Below are 16,111 nucleotides of genomic sequence, written 5' to 3' on the forward strand. Positions count from 1 at the left end.
TCGCGATGAATATCCAATACTAAACAATCTTAATCACCAAATTTAAGCTGCTTTAAACTTTGGCAAGCTTACCTTTACCTATTCTGAGTTACTTGAAAGGTGATATTCTATTTGTTAATACATTTGTTTACCTACCAACGCGTTGTTTTACTTTAAGGATGCTTATTCACCTATCCATTATGACATTTCGTCTGTTGTCCATTGTTTCAAATACGTTTTAGCATTGAGATTCTAGACATTTTAAACAATCACATATGATTCGTCCCAAAGAATCAACCTTTAAATAAGAGTTGTGCTACCACTAGCGAAAGCTAAACGTATCTTTCAGAAAGCTTCATACCAATTTCACTTTATGCGGCATTCGCTGTTACTTTATGCACAGGCTATGTGGGAAGACAGAATAAAGGGGCCTTTGTTAGCTTATAATAGAATCGATAATCTCTTGGTACTTTAAAATCTATTTTCCTTCTCCAGATAATATAAGCATGCCACCTAAAAAGAGAGCACGCATTGACAGAAAGTTTTCTGCAGCAGCGCTGGCAGGCTAAGGAAACTGAGGACCAGAGGTCCTGTAGACTGTTGAAAAGAGCTGCCGCTGCTAGAGCTGCCGCTGCTAGAGCTCCCGCTGCTAGAGCTGCAACTACTCTAGAGCAGCGTGAAACCTATCGAGTGCGTGCTGCAGACGCCAGGGCCGCATAAACCCAACAAAAGAGTGCCATCCGTCGGGCACGCAAAACTGCATCCACTTCTGCCACGAGGGCTAAATAAGCCCCAGGTGAGAGTGTTATCCGTCGGGCACGCAACGCTGCATCCACTTCTGCCGCGCGGTTAGCAGATGACGATAAACCATCGGATGATGAGATTTCAGTCTAATGTTCACCGACAGGCTCTTGCCCATGGCTGTTGAAAGCCATCGAGTAGTCGATGGGCATCAAAGGTGCTTAACTATGATCCTATCGTAGATTACGCCACTCATCGAGAGACTGTTACAGGGTATACGTCTGTAATACGTCCATTTTGCAAGGCTCTCAGGTGGGTTGGAGAATCCAGTGGCCTATGCTGCTCAAACGGAAAGGTCGCTTGCCTGACCTGCAACACACTCCTCAGCCTTTCCTCTCTTTACTCTTTGTTCAACACCTTGATTTGCAGCAATTTATACAGAGAATTCGCGTTTATAACCCTATGTTTCAGATGACAAGTTTCGGTCACAAGCCTCTTCATGAAGACTCCTATATGCCAACGTTCAAAATTCAAGGCCAAATCTATCATCGGATAGGCTCTATTCTTCCTGTCAACAGCACTGAACACCGATTCCTTCAAATTTACTGCATAGGAGATACCACTGAGCAAACGGCTCGCTGAGCTCAGGTGGTACCTGGAACAAAGTGTAAAAAATACCACCAAAGAAACTTAAACCGTCGAAAGGATGTGTGCGTTTGCTAGTATCTATATATATAATAAAATAAAACATTTATTCCCTTAAAGTATTTAGGGCTGACTTGATTTTCCATAACAAAATTGCATAACCACTGAATGGATGCTTTGCAATGGATTTTGTTGTATGTACAAGCTTATGATTGCTATAGTAAGGCAATTTTTTTCTGAACATGTTCTGAATATATGAAAGATTTAGTCCGTCATTACTCTTATAACCATATACACACATGCAACGTGTGTGTGTGTGTGTGTGTGTGTGTGTGTGTGTGTGTGTGTGTGTGTGTGTGTGTGTACGAATGTCTATACATACTTATTTTGCGTCTACAAAAATGAAGTATACATACATAAATACATACACACGTATATTTGTGTGTGTGCGTATTTGTATGAGAATGAATATATAGGTATATAAACCAAAACAATAAACAATACAGTGGTCTGAAATATCAAGCGATCCCATCTTGATTCAATATCAGACGAGAGTTATCCTCCAGAAAATGAATAACTGATAAATTAACTGATAGTAAGTTTTAATAGAAGTCGTATATATAAAAAGAAAAACAAATTATTATACCAACAGAACTGACAATTTTATTTAAAAAAAGAACAAAAGATCCTCTCATAGAACCCAGCATACCTAACGTCAGTCGTTAATGTTTGACATATATTACTTCGTCTAATGTTAATGTATTCCATTCGCTTTGAAAAGCAACGTGTCTGTTTTCTTTACCCTCTCAGATGAACTCATGTATAAAGTGAACACGATTAGACATTTCTCTTAAATCCGTATGAATTCGAACACATGGTGTGCTCCTACTGATTAATCATTATAGGGGAGACAATCTCTTCTAAATTAAGTTAAGCTCACACAAATTTGAAAATTTATAATTTTTTAATCAAAGAATAAAGGTGTACAAAGCATATACATTTAATGTTTTCCTTTGTTTTTGTCTACACGTTACATAGTTCTTAAAATTTCTAGTAGTTGGTGGCCGTGTATAACGTTATTTCATCCTCCTTTGGAATTGTCAGCACAGCATGACTTGAGACAGATGAATTAAGCTTTTACAAATTTAGACATATCTTAGAGAGAGAAGATAGTTTATATATATATTTGTATATAAAAATTGAGAAAAAAACATGGAAACATGTTGAGAAGTCGGTAAGGTACGGAGTTTGATTACCTTCGAAAATTTGTTAGTCCTATTCTATTTCATTTGCTGCTCATGGAAGATGGGGAAAAGGGCTATGTGCTTTGCATCCCCCTACAGAATCATAGGCGAATTATTGGTAATATCAAATGTAATTAACATGAAAGAGAACACAATTAGATGAAACTACATCTCTATATTATTCACGATAATACTTCAATTTCACTTGAATTAATTTTAACATTATTCCATAGGACAATAAAGAACCTTAAAAAGTTCAAATAATGTCGAAATTAAAAGCAAACATGAAATTAAGACATACATACATACATACTGCCTAAATACTAATCTTGAGAAATTAGGTTTCTCAAAACCAGAAAGAGAAAGCTGATTCGAAGACTATAGATCCAAGCCTTCACTGGAACTGTAAAAATTTGTAAAACTTTCCAGAAGTTTATCATTTTAGTATATATGAGCATGTCAAGACATGCAACCAGATGCAAGAGAATACATACATGAAACTAAACATACAAATCTGCACACATACATACATACGTACATTACATACAAAACTACCCTATCGTTAAAATTCCAATGAATCTAGGTTAGAAATTCTTTTGATCTAGGTTAGAAACCGACTCTCCATCTATTGGATAGAATTCTAGAAACAACGCTGAATAATGACATACATACATGCCCATTTAACCAGCTCCAATGAAACTGAGAAAGTAACCTTTTTTTGATATATAGCAGTCAATATATTTCCAGTTAGGTAAACTGAGGTTGACGCTGCAAACAATCGATACATCAAAGTTTAATGTAAATACATCTATTATTACTTACAAGTTGCTGAAGGTTTGTCGTTTGTGTGGCCTGGTGGTTAGAGGTTTTGGACTCCCGATCGTAAGGTGGCGGTTTCGATACTCCTATAGCACGTTGTATCCTTGAGTAAAGTATTTAATTTCATGTTTCTCAAATCGACTTTGCTAAATTGAGCCAGATAATCATTCACAGGTTACCCCTACTACGGACAGACGCCTCTTTTATAATAAGGTGGGGCTAATTGGACTTATACGCCATGTAAACCCAGGTATGCTCCAACTATGAAGCTGTACGTTCATGAAAGACATAAAACTAAGCGATAAGGTTTAGAAACACCAAAGTTATGTAATCTGGGTTTTCTGTAATAATGATTTCGAGTTTTGTCACAAAGCCAGCAAATTCCGAGGTAGAGGTAAGTCGATTACATCGATTCCAGTGCTCTACTGATACTTATATTATCGACTCAGAAAGGAAGAAAGGCAAAGTCGGTGGAAATTTGACGTCGACTGAATTTGAACTCGGAACGTAAAAACGGACGGCCTTTTGCCCGGTGCTGTAATGATTCTGCCAGCTTGCCGGTTCTCTGTAATAATCCTTTCTACTAAAGGCACGAGGCCTGAGACTTTTGGAGAGTGAGGCCAGTCAATTAGATCGGTCCCAGTATGCAACTGGTACTTATTTTATCGACCCTAAAAAGATGAAATGCAAAGTCGACCTCGGCGGAATATGAACTCAGAACGTAAAGACGAGCGAAATACCGCTAGGCATTTCATCTACCCTGCTAACTATTCTGCCAACTCACCGGTGTTCTGTAATAATCCTTTCTATTTTAGGCACAAGGCCTAAAATGTGGGGAAGGGGGTCTAGTCGATTTCATCGACACCAATGTATAACTGGTACTTATTTAATCGATCTCGAAAAAGTTGAAAGGCAAAGCCGACCCCGTCGGAATGTGAACTCAGAACGTAGCGGCAGACGAAATACCCCAAAGCTTTTCGCCCGGTGTGCTAACGATTCTGCCAGCTCCCCGGTTCGCTGTAATAACGAAACCAATTTGTATAGTAGTTTTCTTTCGAATGAAATGACTTTTATCCACCCAACTCTCTATTTCATGCTTTCATCATGGCTTTTTAAATCGTTACCACGATGTTTCAATGTTACTATATACGAACATGTATGTGAGTTAAAGAATACGATATGATAAACTGTATAACATTGCTAACCAATGCAGTAATCTGTAACTATAGTCATCTGTAACCACTAGAAGAAGTTGCTGAACAATTGGAATTAATATTAGTACACTACAAACACTTACATATGTTAAGTATTTCTTCGATCTTTCGTTATCATAAATTCCAAACCTCAAAATATTTAAGAATATGAAATTGATGGTTTTAATGTTCGAAGATTGGGGATTCATTCAGCAACAATTCACCACCATTTTTTCTATGATAAGTCATCTCCATAAAATTACATATCCTTAAAATTAATTTCAAATTTTGGCACAAGGCCAGCAATTTCTTGGGTAGGGTAAGTCGATTACGTCGACCCAGTACTCAACCGGTATTTATTTTATCGATCCGGAAAGAATAAAAGGCAAAATCGACCTCGGCGTAATTCGAACTCAGAACATAACGACGGACGAAATGCCGCTAAGCATTTTGCCTGGCGTGCCAACGATTCTGCTGGCTCACCGCATGATTTTCTGTAGAAAATATTGAACGTTAGGAATGTACTACGCTGCACCCGATACTGTAAACCTTCTGTTTCCAACCTTCTTTGCAGCAAGGACCGGGTGATCATGCACATAACAAAACACAATACAGTGCATAATATAATTTAATTATTACAAATATAATACCTATATAATGCAGAAACACCTTCCAGATTGCGATAGTCAATAAATTACAAACGAATTTTAAAAGATATTCTTTACGTGCAGCATCGTACAGTATGACCGACGGCCCAGTGATTGGGGATATGTCCCCAAAACCACAGAATATTAAGGTTCATATATACTCTGAAGAGGATGTGGTGTTAGGTAACCACCCTGGTACCTAATATCTGTTTATCTAATAACCAGTGCGGAACCATTCGGTAAGTTCGGCTCAATGGATGTGTAATACTGTACACTTTGATTAATATGTGCGTGTGTGTGTGTGTGTGTGTGTGTGTGTGTGTGTGTGTGTGTGTGTGTGTGTGTGTGTGTGCGTGCGTGTGTGTGTGTGTATGTGTGTCTTTGTATGTATGTATGCATGTATGAGTTTAAGTGTGCGTGTTGAGGTGGGTGTATATTCTTCGACTTTGAATCTGAAACAAATTTACGGTAGAGAAAAAAAAAGATAGGATCAATAGTTGTAGAGTGAACATTATATATATATATATATATATATATATATATATATATATATATATTATTATTATTATTATTATATGTATTTATTTTCTCCTAATTAATAAATAACTCGGACAAAATAAATTGGTTAATAGATACCAGGGTAGCAAAGATCACAAAATAACTGTGGTGTAACTCCTGTTTATGAGGTAGAAACTCCTTGATATTTTGGGTACTTGAGTATATATAAATTTAATGAATGGAGTAAAACGCATATGTGAACAGCATACTTTTATTTCCAACATATGTTTCGAAGATTACAAATTATACCTTCCATAGGAATCGGCGATGTTAAGAATGTAATCTTCTCTTCAGGGAAATGCATGGGAACCAGCTTAAACGTAAGACATTTTAACCGAATATGAGAACTATAGTTGGAGAAGGTTATAACGTAATTTATTTGAAAAAGCCGTTGGAGATTAGGACTCTACCAGATAGTACGTTGGACAAGAAGGGAATAAAAGAAGGAAAGAAAAAAGAAAAGAAGAAACAAAATTCAAAGTGTAAAGTTGGGAGATAATAAGATGATATAAATCCGATAAATATATATATATATATATATATATAATGACACCCCGGTGTCACGCCACTTCCGTTCTGCCGGCCACTCCTTGCGGCAACACCTGTCTGTGTTTGGATTATCCATGCACAGGGGCCATCCGGACTCCCGTTTGCGCCGTGAACAGGGATTAATCTTCTATCTTCGCTCCTTTGCGCCACATGGGCTCAACTCCCCTCCACTCTTCATCTAACCCCCTCCTCCTGTCTCTCTCCCCCACCCTCCCTCCTACCACCCATCTCTCCCCTCCCCCACCTCCTGCTCCGACTCCTACTTCTTTGTACGTCTCTTCACCTCTCTTCACTCCTACTTCTCTTCCTACTTCTCTTCATTCCTACTTCTCTTCATTCCTACTTCTCTTCATTCCTACTTCTCTTCATTCCTACTTCTCTTCCCACTTCTCTTCCTACTTCTCTTCACTCCTACTTCTCTTCACTCCAACTTCTCTTCCTACTTCTCTTCCTACTTCTCTTCATTCCTACTTCTCTTCCCACTTCTCTTCCTACTTCTCTTCACTCCAACTTCTCTTCCTACTTCTCTCCACTCCCACTTCTCTTCACCCCTACTCTTTCTCTCCTCTCTCTTACTCTCTCTCACTCTCTCTCACTCTCTTCTCTCGTACTCCCCCCTCTCTCACTCTTACTCTCTACACTCTTACTCTCCTACTCTCTACACTCTTACTCTCTTACTCTCTCACCCTTACTCTCTCACTCTCTTCCCCTCTCTCTCTCACTCTCTTCCCCTCTCTCTCACTCTCTTTCTCTTCCTCTCTTTCTCCCCCCCCATACCCCTCTTCCCTCTCTCTCCCTCTCTTTCTCTTCCTCTCTTTCTCTTCCTCTCTTTCTCTTCCTCTCTTTCTCCCCCCATACCCACCTCCCCCCATACCCACCTTCCCCCTCTTTCTCCCCTCCCATACCCATCTTCCCCCTCTCTTACATCCACCTTCCCCTTCTCCCTCCTCGTCAACACCCCCTCATAAGCTCATCCCACCACACCCCAACACACTCCTACTCTACCTTCCCACTCCACCCCATCCAATTCCTTACACCCACCACCCACCCCTACCCACATACCCCACCCTACCCACAGACCCCTACCTCTACCCCACCCTCAGCCTAACCCACACTCCACCCATGCCTTCCCCACCTCCCAACACCCTCACATCACACCACACCATACCCTCGGATCACATTAACGCACACACTACAACTGACCAACTACTTTCTCCCTTCCTCCCTTCCCCATTTTCACACTACATACGTCAAGATCACCAGCATTCTACCTCCCACACACAGCCCCTCGTTCCCGATCACCGTTTGTTATCTCCCCCTTTCTTAGCTCTCCTGAAAAAAGAATTTCTAACTTCCGGTCAGCCATTGTTATGATCGGCCATTATTATGATTGACCGTTGACTGAACACTATTCAATTTTTTTTCTCCGTGTTTTTCTCCTTGTCTCCCTATTCTTTCTGTTGAAGAGCGTAGCTCGAAACGTCAAAGACTTTCCGTATTCCCGAGCGTCATACTAATATATCCTTTTGTTATTTACACCACCTGTCCTCGTCTGTTGTTATTATTTGTATATTCTCCCATATATATATATATATATATATATATATATATATTCTTATATTCTCTTATTTGTTTCAGGCATTTGACTGCAGCTAGGCTGGAGCACCACCTTTAGAAGTTTTAGTCGAACAAATCGACCTCAGGACTCATTCTTTGTCAGCCTAGTACTTATTCCATCGTCCCTTTGGCCGAACCGCTAAGTTACGGGGACATAAATACACCAACAACGGTTATCAAGCGATGGTGGTGGGGGACAAACACAGACACAAACATATAAATATATACATATATATATACATATTCTTTACATGCAGCATCGTACAGTGTGACCGATGGCCCAGTGATTGTGGTGATATATATATATATATATATATATATATATATATATATATATATAGATATATATATATATATTGGTGATAGATATATATATATATATATATCGTCCTTTTTCCCCCCTGTCCTTCTAATTCTTGTTCCTCTTGTCCGCCTTTGTATCTTCTATCTGTCCGAATGTTTTATTATCCTCTATTGCATTTTTGTTCCATTTTTTATATTTATATATATATATATATATATATATATATATATATATATATATATATATATATATATATATATATATATATATATATATATATATGTAATTATAAAATCTGGTAATTAGTCATATATTAATTAATATCGAATAATTATCAGGAGGCCAGCGCATCTAAAGAATCAAAGAGATTCAGAAATATTATCTGCAATCTCAGGGGATTAAGGTACATTTTAAAAAATAACGTCGACCACTAACGTGGACAGTTAATGCGCTAGAAATAGATCACATCTTGTGTCTATTAAGACCGAAATTGTTCTCAACATGAAATATAGCAGCATACCAAAAACGTGAGCGGGCAAGACATTTAAAATCACCTAAAAAAGCATTATTAAACAGGAACTAGTTTCGGATTTAACAAATATATATATATATATATATATATATACATATATATATATACACATGACGGACTTCTTTTAGTTTCCGTCTACCAAATCTGCTCACAACGCTTTGGTCAGCCCGAAGCTATAGTAGAAAACACTTGCGCAAGGTGCCACGCAGTGGGATTGAAACCGGAACCATGCGGTCGGAAGAAAACTTCTTACCACATAGACACGCATCTATATATATATATATATATATATAGAAAATTACTATTTTTAAATCTCACAACGAGAGATATTCAGCAACAGTACTTTGGAGTAAAGATTGCTTGCCAACATAAAATAGCAGTCCTGGTTTAGGACGAATGTTGCTGTAATTTAGCCGCAGGAGATATCGTCTCCAGCTGGCTATACGACACGATCTGTGTCCATTTGTTTTCGAACAAGGGAATCTAGCACCCCCACTCAACTCAAAACAATATCTGTATATCGCGATTTCCGGGTTATTTCCCTTCATCAGCACAGAATAATTTGAACTGAGTGGGGGTTCTTGATTCCCTTGTTCGAAAACAAAAGGACACAGATCGTGTCGTATAGCCATCTGGAGACGTTGTTTCCTGGAGATAAATTACAGCAATATTCGTCCTAAATCAGGACTGCCATGCTATGTTGGCAAACAATCCTTTATATATATATATATATATATATATATATATACATATAATCTTTTATATACATATGAAGAGAGCGTGAGAGGAAAGTAGAAAGAACAAGAGAGGATGAAGAAACGAAAGAGCTATATAATTATTCTTACATGAGTGTTTATGTATGCATATATATATATGTGTGTGTGTCTGTGTACGTACATATATGTGTAGATATATATGTATTTATGTGTGAATATATATGTTTATATATATGTGTTTGTAAAGGGAGCTGTGTGTAAGGTAGCTATGTGTATATAATGTGTGTGTATGTATATATATATATATATATATATATATATATATATATATATATATATATATATATATATATATATATATATATATTGTTGCGTTGGAACCTGTTGCATTACTCAAGCCAAACTAAACAACCATAAAACCAAGTCGTAAAAAGCCACAAAAATAGCTACTTTGATCGCGTAAGAAATACACAATAGGTTCACTTAATAGACAAAGCTTGTTTAACGTTCACTTGTGGGACTTTCTAAATAGAGAGAACAATTGTTTGCTGGTATGATAAAAATAACTGATTTTCTTAAAGGTGTTTATTTGGTGATATTTTGTATTTTTCCCAAGGGAAATCGTTTTGCTCATTTTGTATTAAAATATCGACAAAGATTAAAGTTTACACTTAATTTTCATCGTTAAGCCACTTTTTCCTTCGACCCCCTACTTCGCTACTTTGGATGCCCTCTTCTTCTTCTTCTTCTTCTTCTTCTTCTTCTTCTTCTTCTTCTTCTTCTTCTTCTTCTTCACTTCATCGTCGTCGTCGTCTTTATTTGTTTTCCCCTTTCATCTACTTCTTCGTCTTTTCTTCTCCCCTTCTTCGTCTTCTCTTCTCCCCTTTCTTCTTTTTCTTCTTCTTCTTCTTCTTCTTCTTCTTCTTCTTCTTCTTCTTCTTCTTCTTCTCCTTCTTCTCCTCCTCTTTCTTCTCATTCACTCTACCCCTTCACTCTCTTTCTCTCCTGTCTTATTTTCTCTTTTCTTGTGCTATTTTTGAAAGCTGTCAGTTTGATTTTTTCTTTTTCTTTTCAACCAGTAAACATTCTCACACATTGATCCATATACCTATAAATATCTATAGAAAACCACTCCAAATCAAAAACGCATCAATACACACATCTCACAAACTTTAATATATCTTATATAGCACTCAACTCTAGTGTCCCCTCCAAATATATCATAACATCCATTTTCTCCGCCTCCCCCCCTCTCTCTCTCTCTCTCTGCAATCTCCACAGTCTTGTAAGTGGTGAATTCTTAATAGACTCTCATGAAAGTGCATCTCCCTCGAGACATAACAGGGTGTTATGATATAAATGACCCAATATCAAAATTCGGTGACGGATTCCCATATTTTGAAGAATACGCATTACATTTCATTTCATACATCAATAAACACCTTAACTACCATCTATAGGCACCGAGTTGGCAGAAATTTTACTGGGGTCGACAAAATGCTTAGCGACATGTATTTAGGCTCTTTACTTTCTGAGTCCATAGTGGAGGCGCAATGGCCCAGTGGTTAGGGCAGCGGACTCGCGGACATAGGATCGCAGTTTCGATTCCCAGACCGGGCGTTGTGAGTGTTTATTGAGCGAAAACACTTAAAGCTCCACAGGGCTCCGGCAGGGGATGGTGGCTAACCCTGCTGTACTCTTCCACCACAACTTTCTCACTCTTACTTCCTGTTTCTGTTGTGCCTGTAATTCAAAGGGTCAGCCTTGTCACACTGTGTCACGCTGAATATCCCTGAGAACTACGTTAAGGGTACTCGTGTCTGTGGAGTGCTCAGCCACTTGCACGTTAATTTCACGAGCAGGCTGTTCCGTTGATCGGATCAATTGGAATCCTCGATGTCGTAAGCGACGGAGTGCCAACAACAACAACTTCTGAGTCCATATTTTGCTGAGATCGCGTTTGCCTTTTGGACTCGATAAAACAAGTACCTGGATCGATGTAATTGAGTTACATCCATCCCCTAACTTTTCTGGCCTTGTGCCAATATTTGTGAGAAATTTAGATATGATTTTCTCTAATGGTCTACAATTAGTTGTTTAATTGAATATTCGTACGTCGAAAGAGTTCTCACTGAATCAAAATTAAGCAATAACACTACATATTTTAATCTATTACAGCTATGTTTTTTTTCTCTTCTTTTATACTTTTACTAGTTTCAATCGCTAAACTGCAACCATGGAGGATTTAGTCAAACAACTTGCTCCCATTAATTCGTCCTTTTTGCCAAAGCGCTAAGTTAAGGGAACGAAAGTAAACCAACACCGGTTTTTAAACGGTGGTCGGAGATAAAGAGAAAGACATATGCATGCGTACGCATATACACGTGTGTGTGTGTGTGTGTGTGTGTGTGTGTGTGTGTGTATATACACACACAGATATGTACGCACGACGAGCTTCACACAATTTCAGTTTACCAAGTTCACCCTCCACGTACTGATCGGCTGGGATCTTAATAGAAGGCACTTGCCCAAGGTACCACGCACTGAAAGTGAACCCGAAACAACACGGTTGAGAAGCGAACTTCTTAACCACATAGCTATATTATTTTTTTTTCTTTCTAATTCTATAACTAATATATGATTTGTATACGATCACCAGCCCCATTATGGATACGTATTTTAGTGAAAGAGCCTCAAGGTGGTCCCTAGACTTGCTGCAAGAGAACTGAAAGAACTTTGGCTCAGAATCAAAATATTGTTTTCTTGCCCTAGAATGCAGGACTAAATATTTTCTGGTGTTTAGTTACGCCCCTTTACGTCAAATACCGAAAAATACTGAGATTCAGCAATTTCGCATGTTACCTACTTATTTGTCGTCGTATGCTAGTAATGCGAGAAAACAGTAATGGTGCCGACTGACTCCATTTACTTAATAATAGAATTAATATTTAGGGACCTTTATGTTATTTCTAAATGTTTACTGTGTAAAGAAACGAACCATTCCTTTTCAAATCGTTACCCAATTTGTACCCTATAGAAATGGGGTATCCACCACAATCACCTTAAAATATCTAGTTTTCTGTTTCAGTTGAAATATTGTCGGTGTCAAGTTTGCAATGTCACTATTTAGAAGACTATATAGAATGAATATTATGTACTACTATAATGACCGTACAAACACTGACCTTGAGAATAGTTAAAATACATCATCATTACCGTCATCATCATCATCATCATCATCATCATCATTATTGCAATCATTATTCATCAGTGTCAGTTCGTATAAGTAAGCTGTGGATATTTAAAGAGAAGAAATTATTTACTAAGGTACGTACGTGCGTACGAGTATCTTAATGCCTTAATACAAAACACATTTTTTACTTTGTATCATTTTCAACACACCGTACTGGTTTGACATTCACTACATACTTCTTTGTTGATTGTTAATGTTGGAGAGGTTTATCGCATTAATTATAAATCCAGTTATATTTTTATTTGAATTATTCTTATCTATTTCTTATTTGAGTTTTATTTATTTTCGTTCGGAGAAACACTCCATGAACGTTAATGTTTTATTATTGTCTCTGTTTACAAGGAATCAATGCAAAACACACACACACACACACACACACACACACACACACACACACACACACACACACACACACACACACACACACAAATCAATTTAGAAATTTGACAAGTGCCTGGTTATCACATACTCTTTGTAGTATTTGATGGTCAAACGGGTGTCGTCTGTTACTATTGATTTCCTAGATCAAAATGGACCTGGGGCTAAGCAATAACAATAAAAATATTTAAAACACTACTTTTATCATGCTGAAAACATCGGTTCTCCTCTGATCACCGAAGTTAAGTAACGTCGGGCCTAGTTAGTACTTAGATGGGTGATCGTTTCGGGAACCTACATACTGTAATCAAAACCTTTAGTTTCAGATGCTGGCGTGGCTGTGTGTGGTAAGAAGTTTGCTTCTCAACCATACAGTTCCGGATTCAAACCCATTGCGTGACATCTGGGGCAAGCGTCTTCAGCAAAAGCGGTTCAGCAAAAGCCACGATGAACAGACATTATTTGTGCGGCACATCTCCTCTGCTAGTCTTTTAATCAACCTGCAGTTCTCCAGGTTTGAGAAAATGCCTACCTTTAAAAAAAAACAAAAAAAAAACGGTTACATTTTCTTGTTTGCATTACTTTTGCAATATTTACCATTTTACAAGATGATCGATCAAACCCTTGTTACTGGATTTCGTAAACGGAAACTGAAAGACGCACCTAGTAGCAGTGCTCCAGTATGGCCGCAGTCAAATGACTGAAACAAGTTAAAGAATAAAAGAATGTGTGTGCATATGTGTGTGTGCGTGTGCAAGTGTGTGAGTGTGTGTGTGTGTTTGCGTATGTTTGTGTGTATGTGTGTGTGTGTGTTTGTCCCTGACCACCGCTTGACAATTGGTATTGTGTTTACGCTCTTGTAACTTCGCAGTTCGGCAAAAGACCTCAATAGAATAAGTAGTTTACAGAAAATAAGTACTGGGGTCGATTCATTCAAGTAAAAAAATTATTCAGAGCGGTGCCCCAGCATGGCCGCAGTCTCATGATTGAAACAAGATAAAAGATAAAAGATATTTTCGTGTTCGGTGTCACTAGTACTCGATGTCGATGATGAGTGAGAAGCCGATCAAGAAGCAATGGCGTCTCCTCTTTCAACGTGGGACCGGCTTAAGATTAACAGCGCTACTCTGTCTTCCTGTGCTGGTGAGATGAAAATAGAGATAAGAGATAGGAGATTAGAGAAGGTTGGGAAATCACTAAGAAAAGCTACAAAACATTAAAGAAACTAAATAAAAATCAAATAAAATAGACGTGTATATATACTCTATTTACTGTTTTACTTGTTTCAGTCATTTGACTGCGGCCATGCTGGACCACCGCTTTTAGTCGAGCAAATATGTAATGCACTGCCTAAATACCAATCTTGAGAAATTAGGCTTCCCAAAACCAGAAAGGAAAAAGCTAATTCGAAGACTACAGATCTAATCTATCACTGGAACTATAAAGATATGTAAAACTTTCCAGAAGTTTATCATTTAAAATATACATGTGCATGTCTAGATATGCAACTATATGCATGAGAATACATACATAAAACATACAAATCTGCTCATACATACATACATACATACATACATACATACATACATACATACATACATACATATATCCATACATACATACATACATACATACATACATAGCTACATACATACATATATACATACATACAAAAATACACTGTTGTTGATGTTGAAATCCCAATGAAGGAGCCTTGGAGCTAGGTTAGAAACCGATTCTTTCTCTATTGGCAAAAAATCTTGAAATAAACTGAATAATGACATACATACAAACACACATATATGCATATAAACACACACACACTCATATGTATATCTCTACACGTCCTGTTTTGTATTGAATGCATGGGCCTTTGTGACAAAGAATTATTATTGTTGTTGTTATTGTTGTTGTTGACTGGATATGTTAATCTCAGAATATATAAAAGTGAACAAAGAACAGCAACAAAAAAGCTGGTTCGATGTCAGGTTTCAAATCTCAGCTGAATGCGTTGCTCATCCTTCAGATATTTAATACCAATGGAGAAAGTTACAAAAGAGATGATCCATTTTTTTTTCTTCAGTCGGTACTACACTTCGAATCTCGTTGGTATTATTGAATTTCTATTGCTGCAGAGTTTATAAAACAAGTACCAGTAACATAATTGGCATTATTCTATGAACCAAGTAATGAAAGAAAAATAGAAACACGGCATAATCCCCAGTAAAAAAAAAAGTAGAACTTTGGAATTTTTTCAATTTTCTTGTTCTTAAATACCCTTGAAAGACAGAAATATGAATGCTATAAATCGTCATTTCAAAACTCCGACATTTTGAGAATACAAATAAGAAAGTATTCCATTGTTACGTCATCACAATTACACGTTTTTTTTAAACACAAATTGAAAGAATGGAAGATTCTAAAGCAAATATTATTGCGTTGTATTATATTTTTAATCGAGGACTCTTGAGATATTCCATAAATGACGTAAGTTTAACCCCGCCTACTTTTGGTATTTAGGGCTATAAAAGGCCGGCAATTTCTCACTTCTATCGAGACACCAGCTCCGATCTAATCTGACTAGATCTAAACTGATCTGGTGTAACTCGATCTGATCTGATCTGATCCGATCCGATCCGATCCGATCCGATCCGATCCGATCTCGATCGGGGAAACTATAATCAGGTCTGTTGACATCACGTCAACATACTTGATTACTGGTAAGTATACCAGGCGAGTACAAAACTAAGCTCACCATTAGATGAGCATAAAATTATGAAAACTTGCTTGTTTACGTGCCCGTAACTTCGCGGTTCGGCAAAAAGACCGATAGAGTAAGTACCAGGCTTAAAAAGAAAGCACTGAGGTCGATTCCTTCGACTAAAAATTTAAAGCGGTGCTCCAGCCTGACCACTCATCAATCTAATGATTGAAAC

At 37.6% G+C, this 16,111-nt stretch overlaps 1 long non-coding RNA gene across 1 annotated transcript; it reads right to left on the minus strand.

Annotated features, from left to right (window-relative positions):
* Positions 1-10,111: 10,111 nt before the first annotated feature.
* On the minus strand, positions 10,112-15,535 carry LOC149137069 (uncharacterized). Its single transcript, XR_016239108.1, has 2 exons — positions 12,730-15,535; positions 10,112-10,662 (listed from the first exon to the last, which is right to left on the minus strand). It is a non-coding gene; the product is annotated as an uncharacterized LOC149137069 (long non-coding RNA).
* Positions 15,536-16,111: the final 576 nt, after the last annotated feature.

This window comes from Octopus bimaculoides, chromosome 2 (genome assembly GCF_046866305.1).
Source record: "Octopus bimaculoides isolate indiv1 chromosome 2, ASM4686630v1, whole genome shotgun sequence".
In the NCBI taxonomy this organism is placed as follows: domain Eukaryota; kingdom Metazoa; phylum Mollusca; class Cephalopoda; order Octopoda; family Octopodidae; genus Octopus; species Octopus bimaculoides.